This window comes from Stenella coeruleoalba, assembly GCF_951394435.1.
Source record: "Stenella coeruleoalba genome assembly, chromosome: 12".
Taxonomy (NCBI): Eukaryota; Metazoa; Chordata; class Mammalia; order Artiodactyla; family Delphinidae; genus Stenella; species Stenella coeruleoalba.
The window spans coordinates 22951382-22964797 of NC_137158.1; the positions used below are offsets into that span (position 1 = coordinate 22951382).

The 13416-nt window shown below is 39.1% G+C and overlaps 1 long non-coding RNA gene across 4 annotated transcripts in view; it reads right to left on the reverse strand.

Annotated features, from left to right (window-relative positions):
- Positions 1-13416, reverse strand: part of LOC307195132 — a 168694-nt gene that overhangs the window by 33662 nt on the left and 121616 nt on the right. For all 4 annotated transcript variants that reach the window (XR_013830722.1, XR_013830723.1, XR_013830724.1 and 1 more), the window contains 2 exons: positions 8875-9026; positions 5650-5791 (listed from right to left, as the gene is read on the reverse strand). This is a non-coding gene — a long non-coding RNA (uncharacterized lncRNA). The remainder of the gene's footprint in view (positions 1-5649; positions 5792-8874; positions 9027-13416) is intronic.

Here is a 13416-nt window from a genome sequence, read left to right on the forward strand (position 1 = left end):
TAGATTATCAGTGGAATCTAAGATGTTCTCTTCTTTGATAAAGTTTAAGGAATGAAAGGAAGGAGCTGTGATCTGGACCTGGCTTCCATGAAGCACCGCCCAGAACATGTGGGGCTGCACTGCATAAAACACCTTGTTAAAGCCTGTCTCATTCCATAATTAATCTGTGATTAAGAAATCAAAGATTGACACTGAGAATCTCATCAAGGCCTCCCACAGGGTCAGCTGAGAAAAAGAAAATGAACTTCCTCTTTCGAAATGTATTTCAGTCTAAGATAGAGATTTTACAATCCTGTCATGGCTCCAAATGAATACCTAGATGACCTAATACATATATCTTTCTTACTTTTATGTAATCTAAGAATTAAGTAAGTTGAAATTATTCATTTTTCTTAAATTTTTGCTAAACACTTCTTGGTATATGTATATACCAGTTTACCCTTACAGGAAAACGGCCCATCTGCCCATATTCAGATAAAAATGAAGGATTGTCACTAGGTTTATTGGTTACATCTGCACGTAAACAGAATAAACAGAATCCTGGTCAAGTGGAAACAACTTTTTCTATCTTTCCCTGCCTTTAACCAAATCCTGGATAGCACAAAATACAGTATAATTTAGTTTAAAGATTATGTTTATTGTGCTTTTCATCTATTTCCATGATCAAAATCATAGTTTTATAAATTGAGGAAATATTTTTGTGAGTTTTGAATACTTCTTAATGTTTTGTTTCAATACATCTAACCGGCCCACTTAAATTAGTCTATGAATTCACAAACAGATCTTGTCCACAAATGAACCTTACCACGTTTCCTAAACTATACTACACTTTGGGCAAGGGGGCAGATTTTCCTTTATGTATGATGTATATTGTACTAAGCATCTAGTTAATTAATAGGTATTAACTGATATAAATATATATAATACATATTGTGTAATTAATGTAAACAATATAATTAATTACATATGAATATATGTCTAAAGGTTGTTGTTCTACAGTATATCTTTCAGGCTTTCAATAATTATATTTGTTAATTCAGGATGAGGTAGCACATTAGTTTGTTGCTGGAAATGCCACGCTTTTAATGCAGTGGTTTTCAAATGCTTTGGTTTGTGAATCATTTTATCAAGGGTTAAAAACAAAACAGTGGGTCACAAGTCCCGCTATTACCATCACCTCCCACTTCCGTGCCATCAGCATCCCTCCCGCCCCCTCCCTCACCGAAACCCTCCACGAGCATTACTAGCAAGAACATCGCAGGGTGTGTAAACGATACACGAGTTATATCATAAATAATTTTCTAGTTTGTCACCGATGTGAATAAACATTATGATCTTCTGGCGACCGTCAACATTAATGTTATTGGCCTGCGTGGCACACTTGATAGATGGGAAACTGTTTGCCTAGTGACTGAAAACAACAAGCTGAGAATCAGAAGTCCCCAGTTCTATGTCAGGATTTGCACGATCACATACAGAGCCTTTCCGTGCATCTGGGTTTCCTCAGTTTACACGGAGAATCGTTCATCCTGCCCCTAATTCACAGCACAGAAATAAGGAACCGCATTCCCAGGGCAGTGGAGAGCGCTGGTCCTTCCGCAGACCTGCGGAAGTTGAGAGGGGATTAGGAACAGCTCCACAGCAGTCCCTGGGTCTTGCTGCTGAAGCCTCACGACCCCACATCTGTCTAGGCTATTTCTAAAGTGAAGGGAAAATGCCTGGAGTTAATGGCCACACTCATCACCAGCTCCATCAGAACGATTCTTGGAATTAATGGGAAAATAAAACAAGGACCGCTTTTGCTCCCCTTCAGCTCCCGCGGGAACTCTGTGGCATTCAAGGTCAAGGAGAATACTGAAGTGGGTGGAGAGTTTCTGCAAAACACTTCAAGGCCCACTGATAACTGAAAAGAACATATAATAGTACATTCAGTATTGTAAACTCTTCTGCAAAGTTTCTTGACAGAAAATGACAACTTTGTCTTGACAGACAATGACTGTGTATCTCTGATACATAGTCTAGAAGTGTAGGGAAAAGGCTAAAATAAAAGACAAAAATAGTATTTAGCCATTCATGTCAGCTTTTTAAAAATTAGTATACATAATCTTTGATTTAAGGAATTTCTACCCTTAGTTTGAAGCTCCATGGTGAATTTCTTTATATAAGTTACAATCTAAAATGCTATTAGAAGTTGTGCTTCCCTATGGCTGACTAGTTTTCGGTAGAGGAGGGGAAGGACAAAGGAAAGTTTTAAAAACCTACATGGCACTAACTATATGGTACGATGTTTTCTGACATTAAGAAGATGACTTTCTCAACTTCTCAGTTTCTTATCCTGTAAAATGAGAGTAATTGGGATAAATGCAGGGAATTCTTCATAGTATAGTGGAAAGTAGGAGAAATCAAAAGACCTGGATTTTGCTTCCTGCAACATCATCATCTGTATGTCATTGGGAAAGCCATAAACCTCTCCAGACCCTAGTCTGTTACACTGTAATATAACTGACTCATTTATTCATTCATGGGAAAACATTTGTTAGGCCCTCACTAGAGTGAGGCACTGTGCTAGGCTCTGAAATTAAAAAGCCAAATAAGATGCTTTCCTTGTCTTCAAAGAGCATGTGGCCAAGCAGGAGGTGACAGCAACATAACCAGGTACAGGAGAGAGATAGATACTCTCATGGAAAAGTTGATGGGGAACCAGGGCAACCCAGGAGACACATGGGTTAGAGTGAGCATGGAGTCGTTTCTAGGGTTGGTGAGTCTAGAATTAAGGCTTTAAAATACATAGGTTTGAGGACTGTGGTAGAGAACTGACCTGGGGGATGCCAAAGGACTTTGCAAGTGCAAGAAGTAGTAAGAAAAAAAGAATGGAGGTGTGAAAGCATGTGGCCTGCTAGGAAATCCACAGGGGTTCAGTGTAGCCAGAGGGGAAGTTAGGAGCCAGATGGTAGAGCAAACTAAAGGTTTTGGGTTTTAGTCTATGGGCATAACTATTCAACGTGGTCAAGCAGAGCAGATCTGCATTTGGAATGATAATACCAGTAACAAAATGGAGGAGATCTGAAGGGAAAATTAAAAGCGGCATGGTCTTGCCTCATCTTCCAACCATTCTAGAAAAAGCTGCCCCACCCACTGCCCCTGATAGAAGCAAATCAGCAATATTATCTACCATGTGACTCCAGCCTTCCCTGGCTATACATGATTGAACGAGGTCCAGGCACCTGATCCAAGAGTGACTTATTCTGGATCTGACTGAACTGGCTTGGAAAGAGCTGTGTTACAGGTCCCCTTTGGCCAAACACAGAAAGCACTATCATAAGTACTCATGAGGACATAGGAAAATGGGAACCCTCAAGCACTGGAGGGTAGGAATGTAAGTTGGTAAGTCTTTCTGGAGAATAAGTTGGCAATATTTAGCAAAATTAATTATGCACATATCTAGCGATCTTACTGCCGTATATGTAAAGCAGAAGATTGATGTCACCCACCAATAAATGGACTTATACAAAGTTGTTTGCTGCAGCATTATTTTGGAAGCAGGGAGTGATGTCTGTCACTATTGGGAATGGATAAATAAAATATGATAGATGCGTACACCGAAAAAGCCTGCAGCAGTCAGGGCTAGATGTATATGCGGAAACAAGAATTTTAAAAGCAGTATTGACTGAAAAAAGAAAAAAATAGAAAGAGAGCAATAATATAGCATCATTTATATATATTTCAAAAACACATACCATCCAAGGACATACGTTATATACATCAGGGTCAATGCTTTTGATGCATTTTCATTAAAAGATGGAAAGAGTGAGGATGAGAATTGAGAGAAAAAATTAAAACAAATAATTTGGCCTTGCATAAACAACTTGTGACGTGCCTGAGTATGATTAACTCAATTCCATGCACTTGAGGTCAGGAAAAAAAAGTAAAATATGAATTTAAGGAGTCATATTCTCTCTTAAGAAACTAAGAAATAAGGCAAGAATACGCATTTCTAAGAAGTTTAACAGGGACGTGATTAAGTCACGATGGGACATCAGAATGAAGATCTGCAAGTCTGCACACTCTTGCCTCTAGCCTCCAGAGCCTTCTTAAAGGCAGAACTATCCTCCAGCTCCAGTCTCCTTGAGGTCTTTCCCTGCTGTAGCTTCTGTTTCCTGAACAATCTTGAGTAGTTCTGTGTTCCTGCTCACAAAAGAGCCAAAATAAAATAAAAATGTGCACAAATATGGCCACAGTCAGGGATACCTATCAGGATTTTGCTGACAATCCAAGAAGGAAATAATGAATAACTAAGGAGAGAGGTCAGTACTGGAGATGCACATTTGGGGGACCAACAGATTACAGAAGATTATTGAAATCCTGTAAGAATAAGTAAGACCACAGTTATAAATGTAGAGAAGAGAGTAGCCTTTTAAGGACTATGTACAGAGAGAGAAACCAGCAAGAGACAAAAAGGCAATAGCTGGAGAGGGAGGGAGGGAACACCAGTATGGAAACCAAAAAAGAGAAAACAAGTGGCCGGTTTTGTTCACTGTTACACCACCAACTACGTTGACAAGTCAAAAGGTTCCATCGATCTTCCAACTGCAAGGTCATGGTGACCTTTTCCAGAGTAGTTTTTGTGCTGTGATAGTGGCAGGAGTCCACTACCCCCCGAGCCCAGGGGGTCAGTAATCAATGGGGTGCTACTCTGGCCAGTACCCAGGCTGAGGTTGGCTTACTCGACCCCAAAGGGCAAAATCCAGCCCTCCCGCTTTCCTATGATGGCACAAGGAGGAAAACAACTGAGTAAATAAAACTTAATAAGATTAAATTAAATAAAGATACTTCTAATAAAAATGAAGTCAGAATTATTTTAAGTGTAACCAGGAGGTAAAGCATTGGAGACAATAAATGTAGACTGTCCATTAAAGGATTTGGCTAGGAAAGTGGCACTTGAAGTCTAAGTCTCTTCCAATTCTGGTAGTGAATGATTATAGCTCATAAACTGTAGCTGATAAACATGAAAATGAACTTAAATATGTTAAGAACTAAAACAATCATTTACTTCTTTATTTCAGGATGCTTACTGTAAAAGGAATACATGCTCACGGTAAATTTAAGCAACACAGAAATGTATCCAGTCAAAATTAAGTTCTCACTTCCACTTTTACCCCACCCACATCTCACTCCCTAGAGAAACCACATTTTCTAGGCACATACAAACATATATGTATATGTACATAATATTTTATGAAATAGAATCAGTCACTCCATTAAAAAATATAATATGTATAGGATGAGTGATATTAAGAGTATTTTTTAAATCAGTGTGATGGGGCACCCACTAATTGGAATGGATGCCGGTGGTAAGTAGTTCGTCTGCCTGGTGTACCATACTTCCTTTCACCAGTCTCAGCAGAGACGCGGGACAGGTGGCATGGTGGTGAGAGCCATGGTGACCTCTCCACTGGAGCCATCCTCTGTGTGGTTTGGACACGTTCCTGGCTGCAGAGCCTCCCAGCTTTACTCTCTGGTTCTCTAAGATTCTTCTACGTCATACATGACATACTTTAATAAATTCCCTTTCTATGGAAATTATAGTAGTTTGGTTTTCTGCAAGCAAAAACAGAGGTATATGAAGACAATTAAAAGCCAGATTCTCACCTCATTTAAACCAAGAGTTTTGAAGACCAGGAAACTTTGTGATCTGTGGCTATCTGCAAGGAAGTGACCAAATCCCTGAGATCTGTACCTCTGTTTCTTTTCTTCTCCACATTGGCATGTGGCGGCTCTTGATTGCCAGATCCTAGTTGGAGATCGAACTGTGATCAGAACAATTATTCTGCAAAACAATTTCTACCCTTTAGCTTTAAATTTTTAAAAAAATACATATTACCTTATTTTAGATTTTCCTTTTGTAATTTAAAAAGAAAAAGCAATCGAGAAAAATAAGGTAAGATCTTCATTTGCATTTGTCTGCTCTGGAGGAAAAACCTACTCTTTCAAAAATTTTTTTCTTGATTACATCAACAAAAGGCATTCAGGACACAGTGTTTTCCCATCACTGCTTCAGGTCCTGATTATTTTTGGAGTCTCCATGAAATAGTAGTTAAAGAAAAAGTGAAGAAGGAAAATTTCCAAATTTTCTCAAACATACCAACTATGCATACCTCCCTGTTAAGAAAATCAACTTTTTAATTTTTGATGCAATGTAATACACTGAGAATTGTTCTGTATATGAAGAAAAGTGGAAGGGAACATTCCAAGGGCAGAAATATATTTCATATGTTCATTGTCTTTGGTTTTGATATATGCTTAACTGTATTGCATTCTAGAAGCAACTAATTTCCATATAAAGTGTAACTACTTTCAATTTTGCTATGTGTTGTCTGCAGTGGAGGCTTTGATTTGCGTGCCTTAGGCTAGATCAGAGCAATACATAATGTTTTTTTAAGTTCCTCTGTCATGCACAGTCCCTGAGTTCCAACGCCAATTAGAACATGGATGTTCAGGAAGACATTGCCCAAAAGGGGAGGAAATAAGACAAATGGCATCAAGAAAGGCTAGTAAATCAAAGCAAAATGATCAGAGAGAACCTGATGGCAACTGTCCTGAACTGTATGCATTTGGGCATAGGCCCACATGGATCTCGCTCTGTTTTGGTGATGACAACAGTCATTTCAAGCCTAAGAGCAGAAGGGAAATTGTGCAGGCATATCAAAGCATCTGCCGTCATTCAGTCCTTGTATGATGGTTATTGCATGCTGGTGAGGGTTTTCTTTCTGACAGTGGTGTGCACACAGGATCATTGGTTTCACGGAGGTGTGACTCGGGCAATAGCATGACACTTCACCCCCAAATATTTCCTAATGGTGTTCTTTCACTCAATGTTCCTTCAGTTCCTCTTGAAGATGTGTACTTTTGAAGCAGATTAAGGAATGCTATTCCCTGGAGGGACAAAATCAACTAGTCACACAATATCAACCTTGCTATAACCTAATGACTTCTGATTACCATTTAATAGAAAGAGCTCCAAGCTGAGAATCAGGAGACCTGAATTTTAGGCCCTGCTCTGTGGCCATGCACGTCTAGACAAATCCCTGATCTTCTTTAGGTCTCAGTTTCTTCATCTCTAAAATGATGAGATGACCATGAAGATCTCTTATGGTTTGGAAATTCTGAGTTTGTGACTAGATTATCATCCTTGTAATTTAGCACCCTGAAAGAATGGGAATCAGAAGACTTCAATTTTGATGGATTTGGGCATGAGAGAGAGAAAACAGGAGGGAGTCATTCCCAGGTCAGGAGCAAGTAGGGATTTGTTAGGGAAGAGACACGAACATTGAAAAAATTAAAATTGGAGAAGAAAACAAACTTCCCTTGCTTCTACACCTTGAGTTGTCATATATTTTTGAAGTGTTTTTCCTTTTTGATAATATAAGTAACATTGGAATCTGGTTGATTTTCCTTTTGAAAAATCTTTATTGGGTTGGATTTATTAGTATTATTATTTAAAAAAAGAAACTGTGTGTTCCCATCCTGATTATTGTGCATCCTACAAGATAATCATTGTTAACAGGTTGGAGTTTCTTCCTGCAGACTTTTTTTCATGCCTATATAATATGTAAGGAGATTGATACATATTTCTAAACTCCCCCTCCCATAACTTGGTCCTTTTCATTGAATGTTATAACAATATGATTCCTTCTTCCTATTATAAGGAATATTGCAGATGCACATCCCTGTATGTATATCTCTGACACATTTTAGTAAACTTGTCCACAGGAATGATTCCAGAAAGTGAGAATGCCAGGCTAGGCACATGCACTAAAGCACACTAGCTAGTACCTGCCTTAGCCCGGTTTCCACAGAGCTTGAGACAAGGCTTCCATGTTAGTACTTTCTGGGGAGTGTGATCCCAGGGACCAAGAATGAGAGGAGGGAGTGACATGGGGAAGGAAGGAAAGCCTATACTAAGATGCCTTATTGAGTTGTTCACTGCTGCAGGTGGCTGGTTGCTTAAATCTGCAAAGATTTCTGAGAAGCCACATGAAATGTATTTCAAGACCATCTATTTGGGCAGGGGGCTGGGAAAGAGGGAGAGGGAGAAACACTTAAGCATCAGTTCTGTCCCCCACTGCTCAGAGATTTGCCTCACAGTTTGTTCACTGCCCAGAACTTCCGGTTTGCACACGTGTTGTCCCTTGTGCTTATTCTTGTGGAGTCCTGAGTTGTGGGTCATCTGAGAAGCTCTGGGGTGGGGCACGAGATAGGTCAACTTGCACCTGAGCCCACACTGAGTCACCACCAACTGTGACTGGAATAAGATACAGGTGAGGTCAAGAAGACCAGAAGTGGTACACAAAAAGTTTCAGATACACTAACAACCTGTTACAGAAAAAGGTACCAAGTTACACTTCCACCAACCATGCCAAAGTGGCAACAATTTTTGCCTGTATGAGAGAGAACATTGGTATTGTTTCCTTTTCTTTTGCATTTCTGTATTATTGAGGTTGAATATCTTTGCATATGTATATTAGCCTTTGTATTCTGTCTTCTCTGCATTGTCTACTATTTTCTTTCTCTTTTTTCTATTGGGTTTTTCTTTCAGACCTCATTTTTTTAAACCAAGAAGACTGTTTTATGTAGTTCATTTTCATGTAACTTTGTAAGTACTCTCCTTTATAACCTAAAACATGAATGTACTGATCCCCACTTGCCCAATTTTTAACATCTAGTATGAACGGATGGCAGTATTTAATCACATACACATTTTTGTATTAGCACAGTGACTACTGTATTTTTTTCAGTATTAGAATCAGAACGCATCATCTTTCATATGTAATAGCAGGTATGGTTTTTATTTAAGGATGAATGCATTCTACTTACAAATGCTTTCCAGAGCACCACAATTTTAAGCTCCTCTTTACATTCTTTGTTCCTTCGGATAACAACTGCATATCATTTTTCTTCCTCGCAGAGAAATCTATTATCCTGTCATAGTCCAACTCAGCTCATATTTGCTACTTCTTAAATTGCTTCTGAAAGAAAACAAGGACTTTTCTATAACATGCTCATGATTTCACGTCAGATCTAATAGTGCAAATGCCACATATGATCTTGTCATTCAGCTATCAACCAACCAAGCAAGGTCTTCTTGGTTTGATCCCTTATTCTACAAATCTAACTTTTTGTTCTCCTCTGCTATTTCCATTGCCCTACTAAAGTGTTAAGTGCCTGGAGTTTCAAGTGAAGCACACTTATTGCAGTAATATTATAAAAGATAAAAACAGGAGGAGCTCCCCTATAATTTTATAAACTGTATGTGTATTTGTGTGTGTGTAATTGTAAGAATGATGAACCTGATTTTCTAACTATGGGTTAGAACAAAACACTAGAGAGAAGAATTGTATGGGTGTCATTTAAAAAAAGTAAGTACATCCAGATAGCACACCTCCTAGGCAAATCCTTCTTTGATAAACACCATCTATGACAAATTCCTTTTCCTGGTCTAAAGAAGTTGGTTGTGACTCAAGGGAAGATGACCCTACCTCCAACTCCAGGTGTAAGAGTAATTCCATCTTCCTTGCCTGTTATTGGTTCAAGAGTGAGCTTGTTTCCCAACTCTGACTAGTAAGACAAAAACATAAAGTCATGCTGAGGGGCTTCTGGGAAAAATTTCCTTTTCCCTGAGAGAGAGGCACAGAAAGTTACTTTCTCTTTTTCTCTGTGGGCTGTCATTCTGGATATTTTGCCTGATATGGCTGTACTTGGCTTGCTACCGGTTTGAGGGTGAAGCTGGTACTGAGAATAGCAGTGACGGGGCATGGAAGGCACCTGGGTCTCTAATAACATCAGTGAGTCACTGAATCAACTGCCTTTGAAAGCTGCCTTATCTCTGGATATCCTGTGAGATGATACGTTTTCTTCTTGCTGGAGCCAGCCTGAGCTGTGATTTCTGTTTCTTACAACCCAAAGCACCTAACTAAATCAGTTCCTTTCCACATTGGATCAGAGGGATGTAGGATTAGTCTGCAGAAATATCTAGGTACCCATTTTCTTTTGAGGTCCAGAGAGACCATGTACTGAAACTGACATATCACCAGGCTTACGGAGGATAGAGTCTGCAGACTTCCCAAGATAAGACCACAAGACTCACACTCTGTTACTTAAGGCCTGTGTTACCTTGAGCAAATCACTCTGAGCTTCAGTTTTCAATTGCAACATAGACGTAATCATCATAATAGATATCATTATCTATATCTTGTTATTTATCTTATATTCATATATAACATATTAAGAATTTTACATATGCTATGATTATTTCTCAATTGCAACACGGGAATAATAAAATCATGATAAAAATTATTATTAAGATATATAACAATAATAATAATAAAGTAAGAGGTGTCATAAACGTCTTACAGATTTTTTGAGAGGATCAAATAAGATAATATATGTGAAATAAATATACAAACCCAAAGCATTTATAACTTTTAATTATTAATTATAATGAAATGTTTCTTTAACTCTAAGATTTCATCTATTAAAAGGCACACTATTAAGAAAGCTAAAATGCTGCCAATTTAACTATGCCTTTACATTGTGCAACCAGCATCTTCTGGCCTTGACTTCCGTTTTCATGTATTCCAATGGATTTGACAATATCTCCTTCAGTCACCTTGGTTGGCATGTAATAGGCAATCCTTTTGTATGTATCTCAGGTAGGGATAAAAATAAAATAAAACTCAGCTTCATCTATTTGTGGGTTCTTCCTCAAGTCCCATAAAGCACTGAGCCATTGCTTTGCAAATAAATGGAATTGTGGTTATTTCTCCAACAGTGAATATTTGCTTCATCGATATCAAATTTATGCCCTACTGTTTTGTTTCCATTCATGTCTCTGTACACAAAACTTTCTATATCAATCTCAAATTATAGTATTATCTTTTAAAATACATTTAAAATGACAAACTGAACTGCACACCATCGACTGTAAGATGACAAATGTAAAGATCTGTGTCTTCAAGTTGATGAAATAGGGTATTTAGGGAATGACCACAAGAAAAACGAAAGGGTCAAGTAACAGGGAGATACTCAAGTTTTTTTCCATTGTCCGTTTTCTCAAGGGAGAAGATTTAACTAATTGTGCAAAGATGTAGAAACAAATATAGATAAATAATTTTTTTAAAAAGATTTTTAAAGAAAGATACCATTTTCCCCTCTACTAAATTACCAAACATTAAGAAAATGAAAAATATTCAATTTGGTGCAGTAAAACAGAAAAGGACGTTTCTATGCAAGTATTAATTTTTATGGAAGAGAGAGCTGAAGCCTGCCTGACATAATTTCTTTTGTACTTGAGTACCTGACAGAATAATTTATTTGACCTTAATTTCTCTCTCTAATAGAAAATACAGAAAAGTACAGGTAATGAGGTGGAGAAGAATATTAACAAATGACACAGATTCTCAGGGAGAGGACCACCTTTGGAAAGATGCTCCCACCCTGACACCATGTCCTGGGTGTGGGCAGGAGACCCGGCTTTGAAGGAAGGGAAATTACTCTTGGTGAGGCAAGGGGAGGAATTTTTTTATTTGTTCTTGAAGCTCCCTTCAAGAGGGAGAAAGTGGCAGACAGGAGAAGAGAGGGGAGGGAGAGAGCCAGAGAGGTGGAGAGCCACTGGAAGCAGGAAACCCACGGTGATGAGGGGACGCAGCACTCTAAGAATGAGGAGGACTAACGTTTGTCCTGAAGTCGTTTGTTCTTCCTCTCCACTTTCCCCAGGAAAGCCTCACTAAAGTCAGCTAAACCAACAAAGGCTTGCTGTCAGTGATTTCTGACGGCAGTTTTTGAGGAAACTGAAAAAGAGTTTCAGGACGTGTAAGGATTGCCACGTGCAGGGCAGAACAGGGGGAACACAGTTAAAGCCCAACCCATCCCAACCTGCCCCACCCCCAAGCCCCACACCCCTTTCCCAACCCCACCCCTGGTCAAATCTGCAGAAATGGGTGGGTGGGCTTTGTTCTGCCAGCTGTGCATTGGGCAGGAGGTTGATTCATTCATTCCATACCTATTTACTGATCACTGGCCAGCCGTGGGCCAGACACTCTTCTCAGTACCAGGAAGGGAGCAAAGGAGCTTCCATTCCTGTGAGAGAGACAGATAATAAATCTGATCTAAGGTCCTGTTTTCCCAACTGCTATGCAGAAAGATAAGGCAGAGTCAGAGAATACAGATTGATGGGGTAAGTGAATGCCTCCCTGGGGAAGTGAGCTTTTTAGCCTCATACAGCAAGTACAAAGGCCCTGTGACAGGAACCACCGGATTGATGTGTGTAAGAGGAAGATCTGCAAGAAGGTGTGCAGGCAAACAGAAGAAGAGAATTCTACTCTCTTAACAACTTTCCTATGTACCATACAGCAGTGTTACCTAGGGCCATGATGTTGTACATTACAGCCCTAGTACTTATTTATTTTATTAGAAGTTTGTACTTTTTGACCACTTTTCTCCAATTCCCCCATTGGTTGCAGATTATTTTCTCTGAATTATCCTGGCCTCTGGTGGCCCTTTTCAATGCCCAGTCTCATCTGAATGTCCTTCTCTTGGGTTATTGCTTTGGCTCATTTTTTCCTGTGTTCTTCCTTGGAAATATGTATCATTTGTAGGCTTCACCTCTGTTATATATCCTTCAGGGTCAGTATCTTGCCTGTGTTTCCTTTTTTTTTAAGGTTTCTTTTTAAGTTAATTTTTCTCTTTAGCTCATCTTTTTTTTTTCTTCAGAACTTACTAAAAGTTTGTAAGTAATAATTATCAGATATATTTGGTAATACTTTTTTTTTTTTTTTTGCGGTACGCGGGCCTCTCACTGTTGTGGCCTCTCCCGTTGCGGAGCACATGCTCCGGACGCGCAGGCTCAGCAGCCATGGCTCACAGGCCCCAGCAGCTCCCCGGCATGGGGGATCTTCCCGGACCGGGGCACGAACCCGTGTCCCCTGCATCGGCAGGTGGACTCTCAACCACTGCGCCACCAGGGAAGCCAAGGAGGATATCTTCTAAGGTATTCTTTATCTCACGGAGTAGGATTGGTTAGTAATTTTGATTCTACCATTGCATTTTTAGGTTCCTTTAATATGTATACTTCATCTTATCCTATATTCTTCCTGTCTAAGCCAACACCTAAGCCTGTTAGCTTCATATCAAATACAGCCATCTTTTCATTTCAACTCTGCAGAGAAACCGTATCTTTTTGTATTTAGCTTTGAGCCAAGTAAAAATATCTGGAAAAAAATTTCTTTTGCTTCTTGTGGCAAATAATTTTCAAAGATTTGTGTTCTTCCTCTTCATTTTTAGATAATGCTCCCTTTCTTAGGAGCCATGTCTTCCTCCTTTTTTGTTTTTTCTAATATCACTAACTTATCTTTTTAAAGG